Consider the following 15,540-nt stretch of genomic DNA (forward strand, 5'->3'; position numbering starts at 1 on the left):
AGCAAATTCTTGTTCTTTCTTCTCCATATATTTGTTTGTCCTAGTCTTGTAGACTTTTGCTAACATTCCCTTTTTCTTCCTCACTGTTGGTGCTAGTAGAAGAGGATGTGTCATCTAAACTTGTGGTGTTTCTAGAATAGGTACTATTAGGTAGTATGCATTTGTTTATATGTTTCTTTAACTATATGCAATGCTTTATAATATATCCAGATATTGCTTCAATTATATCCTCTTTTGCTTTTTTGCTTTTTCTTTTTTGAGCTTTACTGAGTAACTTTTGCACCTGCAGCTATCCTAGTTCAAATTTGAATAATAATTTCAGAATAATTACTGCAAATGACTGAAATGAATATTGAAAAGACTGCAAGTTTCTCCAAGACCCTTCAAGACAAAATAAAAATACTAATAGACTACTAGAAAATATTGAGGGCCTTGGGTTCATACCTAATAAAAAACATTAGCTATGAATGGTGATTAATATTCATGATTTAGACAGAGCATGCAATTTTAAACAACTTTCAAATTTACTTTCAATATCTAATTTGCTTCATTTGAAGTATCTTTTGTTTATAAGCATACCTAAATAGTTTTAGGAACAGCAATGCTGTTCAGCTAGCTCCCAGTAGTGATATGCGGCTCCTTCAAGAATACCTAGAGAATAAAGCTAAATTAATATTAGAAGGAAACAGGAAATGTATGTCTCTTTAAGGTTGTTTACTGGACCAGTATTTCTCAATTCTAGTCCGTAAAGCACACTACCAGGCCATATTTTCATGATAGCTTTGGTTGGTAGGTACTGATCAGCTGATTATGTCTGTCACCTGTGCTCTAGTTCAGATGTCCTGAAAATATTGCCTTTACAGGTGTATCCTGAGAACTGGAACAGAGAACAATGCACTAGAACTGTGTCTGATCCTAAGGCCTCGATCTGATATACAGCGTCGCCCGCAAAAGCCGGCGATGCCGAATTTTGCGCGGGTTTAGTATCCTATATACGGCGTAACCTAGAAGTTACGCTCGTTTATTTCTGCCTTTGCCCATAGTTTTTTGGGCCATAGTAAGGTATACCAAACCCGCGCAGTTTGGTATCCAATATACAGCGTAAGGACTTACGTGGCAAAAATGGAGAAATCTTACTCCATTTTCACCTCGCCACAAAATGCAGCAGTAGTAAGCCTTATGCTGAGTATTGGAGCCCCGTAACTCCCTAAACTACCTGCAAAATAAAACCTAACACCTGACGCATGCGCAATGTCTATCTACCTGTCAACCGCAATCCCCGCCACAATCCCTAATAAAGTATTTAACCCCTAAACCGCAGCTCCCAGACCCCGCCGCCAGCTACATTAAATGTATAACCCCCTAATGTGAGCCCCTACCCTGCCGCCATCTACATTACCTACCCCCTAATGTGAGCCCCTTACACCGCCACCACCTACAATACCTACCCCCTAATGTGAGCCCCTTACACCGCCGCCGCCTACAATACCTACCCCCTAATGTGAGCCCCTTACACCGCCGCCACCTACATTACCTACCCCCTAATGTGAGGTCCTACCCCACCGCCAGCTATATTAAAATTAGTAACCCCTAATCTAATCCCCCTACCCCACCGCCAGCTATATTAAAATTATTAACCCCTAATTTAATCCCCCTATACCACCGCCAGCTATATTAAATACATTAACCCCTAATTTAATCCCCCTAAAGTAATCAGCACTTTTACCAGCCCTTAAAAGGGCCTTTTACCTGTAACCTGACCCCCCTACACTGCCGCCACCTATATTAACTATATTAACCCTAATTATATTAGGGTTAATATAGTTAATATAGTTATTATATTATATATATTAACTATATTAACCCTATCTAACCCTAACACCCCTAACTAAATTCTTATTAAAATAAATCTAATATTAATATTATTAATTAAAATATTCTTATTTAAAACTAAATACTTACCTATAAAATAAACCCTAAGATAGCTACAATATAATTGATAATTACATTGTAGCTATTTTAGGGTTTATATTTATTAATTAATTCATTAATTAAAAAACCTAACACTAACCCCCTGAAGATCTCCCTACCTTGAGTCGTCTTCACCCATCCGGGCCAAACTCTTCATCCAATCCGGGCGATGTCTTCATCCAAGCGACAAAGAAGAAGTCTTCCATCCGGGCGATGTCTTCATCCATGCGGCAAAGAAGTGGTCCTCCATCGGGGCAAAGTCTTCCTCCAAGCGGCATCTTCAATCTTCTTTCTTCCGACATGGAACATCCAGCTGGCCCGACGACTGAACGACGAATGAAGGTTCCTTTAAATGACGTCATCCAAGATGGCGTCCCTCGAAATCCGATTGGCTTATAGGATTCTATCAGTCAATCGGAATTAAGGTAAGAAAATCTGATTGGCTGATTCAATCAGCCAATCAGAGTCAACTTCAATCCGATTGGCTGATCCAATCAGCCAATCAGATTGAGCTCGCATTCTATTGGCTGTTCCGATCAGCCAATAGAATGCGAGCTCAATTGACTGATAGAATCCTATAAGCCATTCGGAATTCGAGGGACGCCATCTTGGATGACGTCATTTAAAGGAACCTTCATTCATCGTTCAGTCATCGGGCTAGCTGGATGTTCCGCGTCGGAGGTCGGAAGAAGCCGGAAGAAAGAATATTGAAGATGCCGCTTGGAGGAAGACTTCGCCCTGATGGAGGACCTCTTCTTTGCCGCTTGGATGAAGACATCGCCCGGATTGGATGAAGAGTTCGGCCCGGCTGGGTGAAGATGACTCAAGGTAGGGAGATTTTCAGGGGGCTAGTGTTAGGTTTTTTTTAAGGGGGGTTTGGGTGGCTTTATAGTAGGGGTATGTGGGTGGTGGGTTGTAATGTTGGGGGTGGTATTGTGTTTTTTTTTACAGGTAAAAGAGCTGATTACTTTGGGGCAATGACCCGCAAAAAGCCCTTTTAAGGGCTGGTAAAAGAGCTGGTTACTTTTTAATTTAGAATAGGGTAGGGCATTTTTTTATTTTGGGGGGCTTTATTATTTTATTAGGGGGCTTAGATTAGGTGTAAGTAGCTTAAAATTCTTGTAATCTTTTTTTATTTTTTGTAATTTAGTGTTTGTTTGTTTTTGTAATTTAGTTTAGTGTATTTAATTGTATTTTAGTTTAGATATTTGTAGTTTATTTAATTTATTGATAGTGTAGGTGTATTTGTAACTTAAAAGGTAAGAAGATGAACAAATGGTGTCCATAAATGATACTGCTTTGTAAACTCAACCACTTCTCTGTGCAAAATAGCATAACATGGCCTAGGTAGGTGAGACTTACTTCAATACATGCATACTGCTCCCAGGTAAACCACACTGAGACCTGATCACCCTCCGTATATATCACAGACCGGGGAACTGGATTGTACTCAGCGGGTCATCCGGTATAAGCCACTTCCAGACCAACCGGGGTAAGGCCACAGTAAAAAGCACACTTCGTTAGTAACTTCACTCACCCCTAGTGCCGTTTCGCTATTTGCGCTGTTCCCAATGATCTCGTGGAGACGTGTTTATTCCAATGCCACTTTCATCCGAAAAACGCTTCCGGCAAAGTTGTGGTCACTCCAAACTCCAAGGCCCCCATGCAAACAAACAGGGACCACGTGGTACAGCTGCTCCAATTAGATTCAGTGGAAAGAGTTGTCAATCACTCGTAGGCAGAAAAAAAACCAGCATTCACTTGGGCTATAGTGCAATACTATGTATACAAATAAAAAAGAGGTGAAAGAATCAGGAAGCGGGTCCCTGTACCCACTACGAATATAGGCATAAAAAAGAGGAAAAAAAAATAGCTGATTCTCACACTAATATTAAATGAAATAAGCTTTAATCCATGTTGATTAAAAATAGGAGACAAAAAGCACAGGACAAACAGAACGCAGCCAAGCAGAAACGTCTGACCGGTTTCGGTCACACAGGACCGTAATCATAGACATAATTGTACACACATGTTGCTACCCTTAATAAGGGTTAAAAACACACTGATTGGTTAATAACAAATGCTGCGTAATAAACACCTACAAAACATATAGATGTAATGCTTGTGATAAGATAAGAACCTATAGACAATATATAAAGACCTGAAATTTGTCAAAAAAACAGATATTAGATAACAAAGATAACATAGAAACAGTTATATAACAGTTGGATATGTCAAAGAAAGGGAATAGACACAAAGGATTATACTCACATTGATATCATGGACACAGTCAAATAGCAGCAAAAAATGGAATAGATTTTACATTAAATAGTCAGTATATCCTAAATCAGAAACTACAAAAATAAATCATAAAGTACCTTATTCTATATTGCCTCTAACAGCAATGATGGGTAAAGTCAAAAAATGTGAATAAACTACATATGGTAATAAAAGTTACAACGTAACCTGCTATTTCTAGAGGTATATAATTAGGTCTAAAAAAACACCAATTCATGGAAAAAATTCCAAATAATACTATTATACACTGTAATATTACACTTCACATCAAATACCATATAACTCATAATGCTGAAAATGGTACCAATATAAAGAACAAGTGTGTAGTCACTAACTTATCTGTGCCTACAGTACACAGTAGTGTGAATATAAAGACTATTGATAATTCAGCTTAAATCTTAAACTCAGATGGTGACTGACTTATCTGTGCCAAAAGTTTAGAATGTCATGTTCAGAATTGAAACCCACTGGCACCAAGCAATTTAACTTAAATATCCAGTAGGTTTCCTGTCTGCACAGAGATGTTAGTCTGTCACCTCCCCTAGGGGATTTAGGAATTTGCTCTATCGCTTGCCACTTGAGAGTTGTCACATCACCATGGTGCATATCCAAAAAATGCCTGGAAAGAGCCGAGCACGGCTTCTCACCAGAGATATAGGATAAATGCTCCCTGATCCTAGTGCCAACATCCCTAGTGGTTCTACCTACATAGGATTTCAAACAGCATGTACACTGTATGAGATAAACTATGTAAGTACTCTTACAATTGATACATCCCTTTGTTTTAAATGTCTCACCAGACTGGCTTGATACAAATGATCTGCCCACACTGATGTGATCACAGGAGGTGCAAGTGCGTCTGCCACATCTATACGTACCCTCATGCGTTAACCATGAATTGTTGACAATTGGCTCTTTGAGCAAACTTGGAGACAGTATGTTTCCCAAAGTGGCAGCTCGTCTCGCTACAAACATACAGCCATCTTCAACCTTGCCCCTCAATTTTTTGTCACCCATCAGTATCGGAAGATTTTTTGCAATAATGTTACAAACATCTCCGTACTGATTTGAAAACTGTGTGACAAATTTAGGTTTGGTATCAGTAGATAGATGCTTCCTATTTTTTGGAGGACCTCTGAGCAAAGATGCCCTGTCCATTTTGTTTACCTCGGACTGGGCTTTATACACAACCTCTCGCGGATAGCCTCTTTGTCTAAGTCTCTTGCTCAAGTCCTTACTCTCCTTCTGGAAATCACATTGCTGGGTACAATTGCGTCGCACCCTCATAAATTGGCCCTTGGCTATACCGTCAAAGACATGCTTCGGGTGACTACTTTTAGCGTGTAGCATGGTGTTACCAGCAATGGGTTTCCTATAGAGAGAAGAAACAACCTCATTCGCATCTGGAATACCCTTGAGGGTAATATCCAAAAAGCAGATATCCGTTCTATTCCACTCAAAGGTGAACTGGATACCTACTTCATTGGTATTCAAATATTCCACATATCTCATGGCAGAAACATAGTCACCCGACCAGATCAAAAGCAGGTCGTCAATATAACGTACATACTTAATAACCTGATCAGAGGGATTCATACCACTACCTCCATAGATGTGGGACCTCTCCCACCACCCCATAAAGAGGTTGGCGTAAGAGGGGGCAAATTTAGCCCCCATAGCGGTCCCACACCTCTGGAGGTAGTAACGACCCTGAAACATGAAAAAATTGTGTTCAAGCAAAAATTTGACTGACCCCACAATGAACTCCTTTGTTCTATCAGAAAGATCTGTATATAGATCTAGATAGAATTCAATTGCCTTCAAGCCATATGTATGAGGGATGGATGAGTACAGGGAGTTATTTGTAACTTAGGTTAGGATTTATTTTACAGGTAATTTGGTAATTATTTTAACTAGGTAGCTATTAAATAGTTATTAACTATTTAATAGCTATTGTACCTAGTTAAAATAAATACCAAGTTACCTGTAAATAAATATAAACCCTAAAATAGCTACAATGTAATTATTAATTATATTGTAGCTATCTTAGGGTTCATTTTATAGGTAAGTATTTAGTTTTAACCTCTTAAGGACATATGACGGAATTTTTCCGTCATAAAACAATTGAGCAAACTGAAAGCTGTGTCCTTAAAGGGTTAAATAGGAATATTTTAATTAATAATATTAATATTAATTAGATTTATTTTAATAAGAATTTAGTTAGGGGTGTTAGGGTTAGATAGGGTTAATATATATAATATAATAACTATATTAACTATATTAAACCTAATATAATTAGGGTTAATATAGTTAATATAGGTGGCAGCGGTGTAGGGGGATTAGATTAGGGGTTAATATATTTAATACAAGTGGCGGCAGTGTAGGGGGGTCAGGTTACAGGTAAAAGAGATGATTACTTTGGGGCATTGCCCCGCAAAAGACCCTTTTAAGGGCTGGTAATAGAGCTGATTACTTTAGGGGGATTAGATTAGGGGTTAAAATATTTAATATAGCTGGCAGCGGGGTAGGGGCTCACATTAGGGGGTAATAATTTTAATATAGCAGGCGGCGGTGTAGGGGCTCACATTAGAGGGTAGTTAATGTAGGTGGTGGCGGTGTAAGGGGCTCACATTAGGGGGTAGTTAATGTAGGTGGCGGTGGTGTAAGGGGCTCACATTAGGGGGTAGTTAATGTAGGTGGCGGCGGTGTAAGGGGCTCACATTAGGGGGTAGTTAATGTAGGTGGCGGCGGTGTAAGGGGCTCACATTAGGGGGTAGTTAACGTGGGTGGCGGCAGTGTAAGGGGCTCACATTAGGGGGTAGTTAATGTAAGTGGCGGCGGTGTAAGGGGCTCACATTAGGGGGTAGTTAATGTAGGTGGCGGTGGTGTAAGGGGCTCACATTAAGGGGTAGTTAATGTAGGTGGCGGCGGGGTCCAGGAGCGGCAGTTTAGGGGTTAATAACTTTATTCGGTGCAACGGGGTCCGGTAGCGGCGGTTTAGGGGTTAATACATTTATTATTAGGAGAGTGAGGGGGGATAGCGGATAGAGGGTTAGACGTGTCGGGCTATGTTTGCGAGGCATGTTAGGCAGTACGGGAGATTTAATACTTTAATCAGTTTTTGTAGGCGCCGGCAGTTTCTAAAGTGCCGTAAGTCACTGGCGACTCCAGAAATTTGTACTTACGCAGATTTCTGGACATTGCTAGTTTGTCCGACTTACGGCACTTTAGCAATTGCCGGTGGGGTATATTGGATAGCTCGAGTTGCGAGCTGAAACTACGGGTGGCGGGGGTTCCCTCGCTTGCACCGCAAACTATGCCGTATATCGGATTGCGGCCTAAGTCGCTAAGCAAAGAGAATGGGTCAACATAATCTGTGACATTTTTTGAATGTAGGAAAACCTGCCTAAAACTAGAATGGAACATAATATTGAGCACAATTCAAAGTAGTACTCACATTAATAGATTAAATAGATTGATAACAGATTAAAATAACACCTTATCTCATGCACTTATAAGTAACTTGTTATGTGTGTGTGACTTTAAGACAGTGTGTATTTGTGTGAGAAAATCTGTGTGTGATGGATCATGTGCAATTAATTATCTCAATTCAAGTCCTTACCTTACTCACACAGTCTGTTCTAGAAGTTAAAGTTTTTACTAGTACAGAATCTGACATAGGGGTAGATTTAACAAAGGTCGAGTGGACATGATTCGCTACAGTGAATCATGTCCGCTACAGTGAATCATGTCCGCTACAGTGAATCTTGACCTTGCTAAATGCTGACAGCATACGCTGTCGGCATTTAACATTGCACAAACATTTCTGGTGAAATGCTTGTGCAATGCCGCCCCCTGCTCACTGCCGCTAGCAGTGGCAGTCAATCATCGGATCGGGATGATTTCAGTCCACCACCTAAAAGTGGCAGAGATGTTAAGGAGCAGCAGTCTTACAACCACTGCTTCTTAACTTCCGTCTCAGGCGGACCTGAAACGATGGGACTCCGAAGCAGCATCCAATGCTTAATAAATGGAGCCCATAGTTTGTACTGCTGCCTGTGTTTATTGTTTAAAAAAATCTGTAGTTGCAGTACTTGAACTTGGAGCCAGAGGCCTATAACTTTTTTCCGAGAGTAATATTTGTTCCCACCTGTCTTTTCCTTGTCAAGAAGATTAATTTCTCCCTTCTAGACCTACTAAGCTGAGCTGGCTCTACACAAACAACAACAAAAAACTATTCAAGTTATTAAATTAAACAAATATTATAATAAGTTATTTTATTTAAAAAAAATTACAATATTAATGAAATTAATATGATCATCATTAACATTCATATCATTACAATATTATCATCCTAATATATGATCATATAATGTATTCCAACCCTAAACAAACTGAAAATGAGACTATGGGGTAGATTTATTAAGCAGTGGATAATGCTTCCTACCACCATTGTTTCAGGTCCGCCTGAAACGAAAGTTAAGAAGCAGCGGTCATAAGATCGCTGCTCCTTAACTTCACCTCCACCTTTTAGGTGATGGACTAAACTCATCCTGATCCAATCTGGATGATTGACGGCCTCTGCTAGTGGCTGATTGGCCGCGAGTGAGTGGGGGGCTGCATGTGCAATGTTAAATGCTGACAGCCCCTGCTGTCTGCATTTAGCGAGGTTGTGCGGACATGATTCGCTACAGCAAAACATGTCTGCTCGACCAATAATAAAACTACCCCAGTATCTGAGAGCCTGACTGCTTCAGAAAAAATTAACAGGGCCAGGGCCTTCTTGCTTGACCACCAGCACCAAGGCAACAACAACAACTTAATATAACACTGGGCAGTGGCAGTGCCATCACAGTCCTTACCTTGTTTGTACTCAGTCAATGAGAGTGTGTATGGGCGCCATGTACTAAGCTTCGAAGTGACCGTCCGTCTGTATTTCCGCGTCAAAATTCGCTCACGATCTGCTTCTCGTATGTACCAATCTGCGATCTGCTCGAAAAACCACTATTTTCATCAGCGATCGTAATTTTACTCAACTCATCGTTCCGAAGCCTTTTTCCACTTACTACATGTTCGATCGCACGTAAATTTGCTGTAATCGGAAATTATGAATGTTACAACTAATCCGCCCGCTCCAACTTTCACTGTAACTTCACGTGATTTGCTTCGCGACCATTTAGGTAGCGAATACAATAGAAAACTATAGGGGTTATCAACCTGACGCCAGGTAGAAGTACTTAAGTGAAAGGACTAGACTACTATTGTAGCATTATTGGTTTTTGGATCACTGAATGAAGATGGAGACACTTTTACACATGTTTCTTTTCCGATTAATTCAATTACGAGGAAGAAGGGCTATACAGGCACCGGTTGACAACTTGCAAAGAAGGAGAGGTAGAAGTGAATACCGAAAAGTAAAAAAGTGAATAGCAAAGTGAATACCGAAAAGTAAATAAACAATATTCTAAGATTTCTGGGAAAATGCACATTCTTATACATGTCAGCAGCCAGATGTTGCCGCTTGTCTGGCGATTATGACACCTAGATCGTCACGTGGGTAAAGAACTAAACCAATCAGGTCGCAGACTGCTTCTTAACTTTGCTCTTTCGCGCCGAACGAAGCTTCAAAGTTATCAATAATCCGATTGTCTTCGACACACAATAGACGCAAAATTTTACGGCTTGGTTTTTAGTACATTCATGTAACGAAGTGCCATCCGCATGGTGCGAATGCCGGCGGGTTATTTCGATACGGTCTGTGCGAAAAAATTGACGCCTTAGTACATGGCGCCCTATGTCTGTGACTGTCATCACACTGTGTCAGCTCCTTCGTGTCCATACTTGTCCATTGTCCTTTTTGGCTCCCCTCTCAGCACCAATTGGGCAGCAATCAATCATCTACAATGCTACAAGGCAGGCCAGTCACTAAAAGTCGACTGCCGCTTTGTCTCCACTGGCCTCTGTAAGTGCGTGGCGTTAGCATGTACTTATAAATATCTCTCTCTCTGTCTCCAGAATCTTCTCTGTGTTTTGGTATTTTGTTTGTTCACGCTAGACATGCAGACTCTGTGCGACTGTGTGATAAATTCAAAGATGGCTGCTGCTAAATCTGTGCTACTGTCTGCCACTGCACTCATGCTCAATCACAAATTTCAAAAAACTCCAGCCACCATGATAGTTAAAAGACCTTTATTTTCTTATCCTGGGTCCAAACATACAACGTTTCAAGCCAATATGGCTCTTAGTCATGTACATCTTAATTATACAGGTTCCTGCTTTTTATACCCTCACCTGTTAATTATTCATCAACTGTTCATTAACCCATTGTATGAAAAACATATATTGCAACTGCAATAGTGACATCTAGTGGTTGTAATATATAGTACACTTCTCTTTATTTTTGGTGTCTCTTTGCTTTTCAGTAGAATGGATGAACAGTATGTATATCATTAAAAATATAAACATAAAACCTATATACAATGTTAAAAGAGGAGCATAAAATCCAAACATTCTCAATGTCTCACAGTCTACAGAGTATATTTACATCAATCTAAATTTTATTCCTTTACAGAATATATTTTTATTGAGAAAAAATTATTATTCCATTTTATTTGGTTCTTTATCTTTTTATTCTACCATTGTGTGACCTGCTATTCACCAACCATTTCATATGCCCATGGTCAATTCAAATATGTATACAATCCCAACCCATCCATGTATGATTTTCCTTAGTAAAACAAACTCCAATCCAATTTGGAGTTTGTGATTGTGCTGAGGACTTGGCAAGTCTGTTGCTCTGTGCCCCACAAGAGAAGATTCAGGTGTGCTGTTTTCCACTTTTTTGAATTTACTGCACTCATGCTGCCTGCTATTTCCTTAATGATGAAAATGTAAGCAACGGCGAGTTAAATTTTAAAAATGTACTACGCAGGAATGTAAAGCTTGCGATCCAGCCCATCTTAGGTTTAGAACCTGGGTAGCGCTAAATCAGCAAGATCTACCCAGGGTGTTGAACCAAAAATGGACCTGCTCGTAAGCTTACATTCCTGCTTTTTCAAATAAAGATACCAAAAGAACAAAGAAAAATTAATAAAGGAGTAAATTAGAAAGTTGCTTAAAATTGCATTCTTTATCTGAATCATGAAAGAAAAAAAATCTGGTTTCAGTATGCATTTAAATCAAGCAAAGAAGCCTGTGATCAGGCACATTAACAAGTTTGGGAAAACATTTTTTTTACCTGGTATGAGACTAAATGCTATTTTGGAATTCTTTTTGAATTCTTAGCATATTACAATTCTTACAAGATGGTCTGGAAAAAAAGGCTCATCAGTTCCCTTAAAGGTCAAATTTTGGCTTTGTCATGCTCATATCATAAACATCCTTATTTGTTTGCATAGTTGGCTACAGTACAGGTTTACACTTCACTTGCCCTACTTTATCTTTTCTGATTTTCAATTTTAATCCTTTCACTTGGTTCTTGGCATGACTGAGGGATTATGGGAAAATGGGAGAGATTAAAATATCTTCTATGTTGGGTGTTTTTGCCTCCTCCTTGTGGACTGGAGTTAATCATGGGCCTTGTGAGTTTGTGGACTCTCACCTTCATGAAATAAATTGATCAGGTATGGAAAAAATGTTTTTAGTGTGTTTCAGTTAAAGGTCTGAAATCTTCTGTTTAAGGGTCAACATTGTATTGTACATTTAGCACCCCCAAAAATATGCTTAACACAATTAATTTGCAGTTTGCAAATCTAAAACTCATAAAACATCTAGAATAGGCTTGGGCAGTAATATACTTAGCTTTTGCAAAGTTTTAAGACAATAAATTGATGTTTTTGGCCCAATAAGCCCTTTTTCACATTAAGCAGATTACATTTTTATAGTGTCAAAAAATATTGAATTGTGTTTTATTTTTACTGTGTTTCACCTTAAAGGGACACTAACCCATATTTTTTCTTTTGTGATTCAGATAGAGCATGCAATTTTAAGCAACGTTCTAATTTACTCCTATTATCAAATTTTATTCATTCTCTTGGTATCTTTATTTGAAATGCAAGAATGTAAGTTTAGATGCCGGCCCATTTTGTGAACAACCTGGGTTGTTCTTGATGATTGGTGGATAAATTCATCCACCAATGAACAAGTGCTTTCCAGGGTCATGAACAAAACAAATAGCTTAGATGCCTTCTTTTTCAAATAAAGATAGCAAGAAAACTAAGAAAAATTGATAATAGGAGTAAATTAGAAAGTTGCTTAAAATTGCATGCTCTATCTGAATCACTAAAGAAAGAAATTGGGTTCAGTGTCCCTTTAATTTTGAAATCTTATGTGCAGGTGTTTGGTGGCAATTGAGTGATATTAAAGGTTTTTTTTGTACATTAAGACCAATAAAAACCCCAAAAATAACATGATTGATTTGCAAACTCATGAAACTTCTAAAACAGTTATTTCTAAATTATAATAATAATAATAATAAAATAGTCACAATGTTGTAACTGTTACCCACACCCACTGTATGTTTTTATTTATAAGTTGGTGTCTAACTACCAAGACTATTTATATTGCACTCAGTGTGCTGCGAACAGGACTGGAACTTGGCTACATTTAAAATATATATCCCTACACAGGCCAGATGTATTAGCACATCAGTAATTAACTATAACATGAGAGAATCAATAATTTAGATAGTAGAAATGAACACGTAGATCCATCTAATTTGCTTATTATATATAAAACATTTATGCTTGATTATTATTAGGATAACTTTATCCAGTTCCTATTTTAATGTAGTAATTAAAAAAAAATTTAGTTACAAAAAAAAAAAAGATTGCAGACCTTGAAAAAGTTCAGAGAAGGGCAACAAAGCTATTACATGGGAATGAAGAATTTAAGATATGAGGAGAGGTTAGCCAAACTGGGTCTGTTTTCTCTAGAAAAAAAAGACACTTGAGAGGTGACATGATTACTTTATATAAATATATTCAAGGCCCATATACATGATGACATGACAGAAGCTTTGCTTATTCCAAGAAAATTGTTTGTGACGACAAGAGGTCACAATTTAAGGCTGGAGGAAAGTAGATTTTATCTCCTGCAATGGAAACTTTTTTCACTGCAAGTGCAATAAAATTTTGAAACTCATTACCAAAGGAGGTAGTGAATGCCAATACCTTAGATACATTTAAAAAATGGTTTGGATACATTTCTGGCTAGAAACAGAATTCATGGATATGATTGCTAGTGTTAAATGGGTCACCTTTTAATGGGATTAATTTATGCTCAACTGGAGCTTTTTTGTTAGCATATTAGATTTGTATAGGTTGAACTTGATGGACTTCAGTCTTTTTTTCAACCTCATCTACTATGTTACTATGTTACTTTTTTTGGAAATCTAAAACTCATGAAACATCTAGAATAGGCTTGGGCAGTAATAAACTTAGCTTAGCTGGTTTCAGTACTTTGTATAAAATTGTAATGCATGCTATTTTGTGCAAACCACAATATTTCTTAATTTATTTGAAAGTGTCTATGAAACAGTATTTTTCCTTTTGTATATTCAGGCATATTACAATCTTTTAATATGACATTTATTTTAAAGACCATGCACTAAATATTACCCATACTTGTGTATCCAGGTCTCTACAAAAACAGTACAGTCATAAAAGGCTACCGTGGTGGTTTCTGCTGATTGGCTGGACTTTACTGATCTCTATCAGTGCTGTGTCTACATACTTTACCATGATGTATGGATTCCAATATGGGCGGCAGAGTTCCATCCGGTGGATTATATCCATGGGATTGTCATTATTCCAGAGCATATTCATTTTACAACCACTCAAGGTAGGCGCCACAAGTTGCTTATAAATTCTGATCATTAAATTCTCCACATATTTTATGGTATAAAATCTTTTATTTCTTGTACTTGCAATTAATATCTTTCTCAGTGAGGTTTCCATCTCACATGTAAAATGTTATTAATTTCAGGTGATCGGGTTTGCTGTGTTCTTTGCTCTTGTGTCAAAGAAGGTTGAAGAGGAGGAAGATATGGAGGTGTTCATACCAGGTGAGTGGCAAAATGTATTTTTAAGTGTTTGTTAGTAAGCAGTAAGTAATGGTTACAAATCATGAGATATTTTACCAGTTTTCTTATGTTTTGAGTGCATCATAGGAAGAAACATATTCATTTACACCTAATAATTTGCAATTTATTGTTAAAATTGCACTACGTATTTAATCTTGTGAAATGGTATGTGATGTTGTCTGTGTTAATATGTTCTTTCATGCAACATATTAATATGTTCTTTTGTGTGCTCTCATGAATATGTCCATTTTTCAGATTACGGGGTCAGTGATTTTTTTCTGTGGCAGAACAATGATATTGGAAACCCATCTCCATACCATTTTAATTCATTTTACACTTTGTGCACATTAATTATTTATTTACTTTTGTATGATAAAATCACTGATCAAATGTAAAGGTATGATCCATGAACCTGGAAAAAGGAGTAGGACAAATTTAAATGTGTACCAACAGTAACATTATCTCTGTTAATGGGACAGTAAAAACAAAATTAAACTTTCATGATTCAGATAAAGCATGTCATTTTAAACAACTTACCAATTAACTTCTGTTATTAAATTTGCTTTGTTCTCTTGGTATCTTTTATTCAGGAGTAAAACTAGGTAGACTAATAAGAGGTCAGAAGTGTGTCTTTAGTTCTTTACGGCAAGTAGTGTTTTGCAACATTATTTGTAGCTTTGATAAACAATGTTGCAAAACTCTGCTGCCATAGAGTACTAAAGACACGTTCACACTTCTGAGCTCTTATTAGCTACCTAGTTTTACTCTTGATACCAAGAGAACAAAGCAAATTTGATAAAATAAGTAAATTGGAAAGTTTTTTAAAATTGCAGGCTCTGAGGCCTATTTATCAAAGTGTCAACTATGGTGTATTTGCGGGCGTCAATACCCTCGCCAAACTTCGCTAAACATCGCTGCCGTGGATCTGAATACGCTCTCCATATTTATAAAAAAAAAATGTCAAAAACACGCACATCAAGTACGATGTGAAGAGGATCGGACTGGTGTTAACTAACAGTCATCGATGTCACGGCTATTCATGCTTCTCCCAACTTTATTGATATCATTTCCGTACTGTCCCCAAACATAGCACATTTCTCGTCAGCACATTATTGTATATAGATAGTGTAAAGGTTTTTTTTTTTTATTTTAAATAAAGACTTTTAAATATACCAAGTAGCAACATATAT

Source organism: Bombina bombina, chromosome 1, assembly GCF_027579735.1.
Source record: "Bombina bombina isolate aBomBom1 chromosome 1, aBomBom1.pri, whole genome shotgun sequence".
Lineage (NCBI taxonomy): Eukaryota > Metazoa > Chordata > Amphibia > Anura > Bombinatoridae > Bombina > Bombina bombina.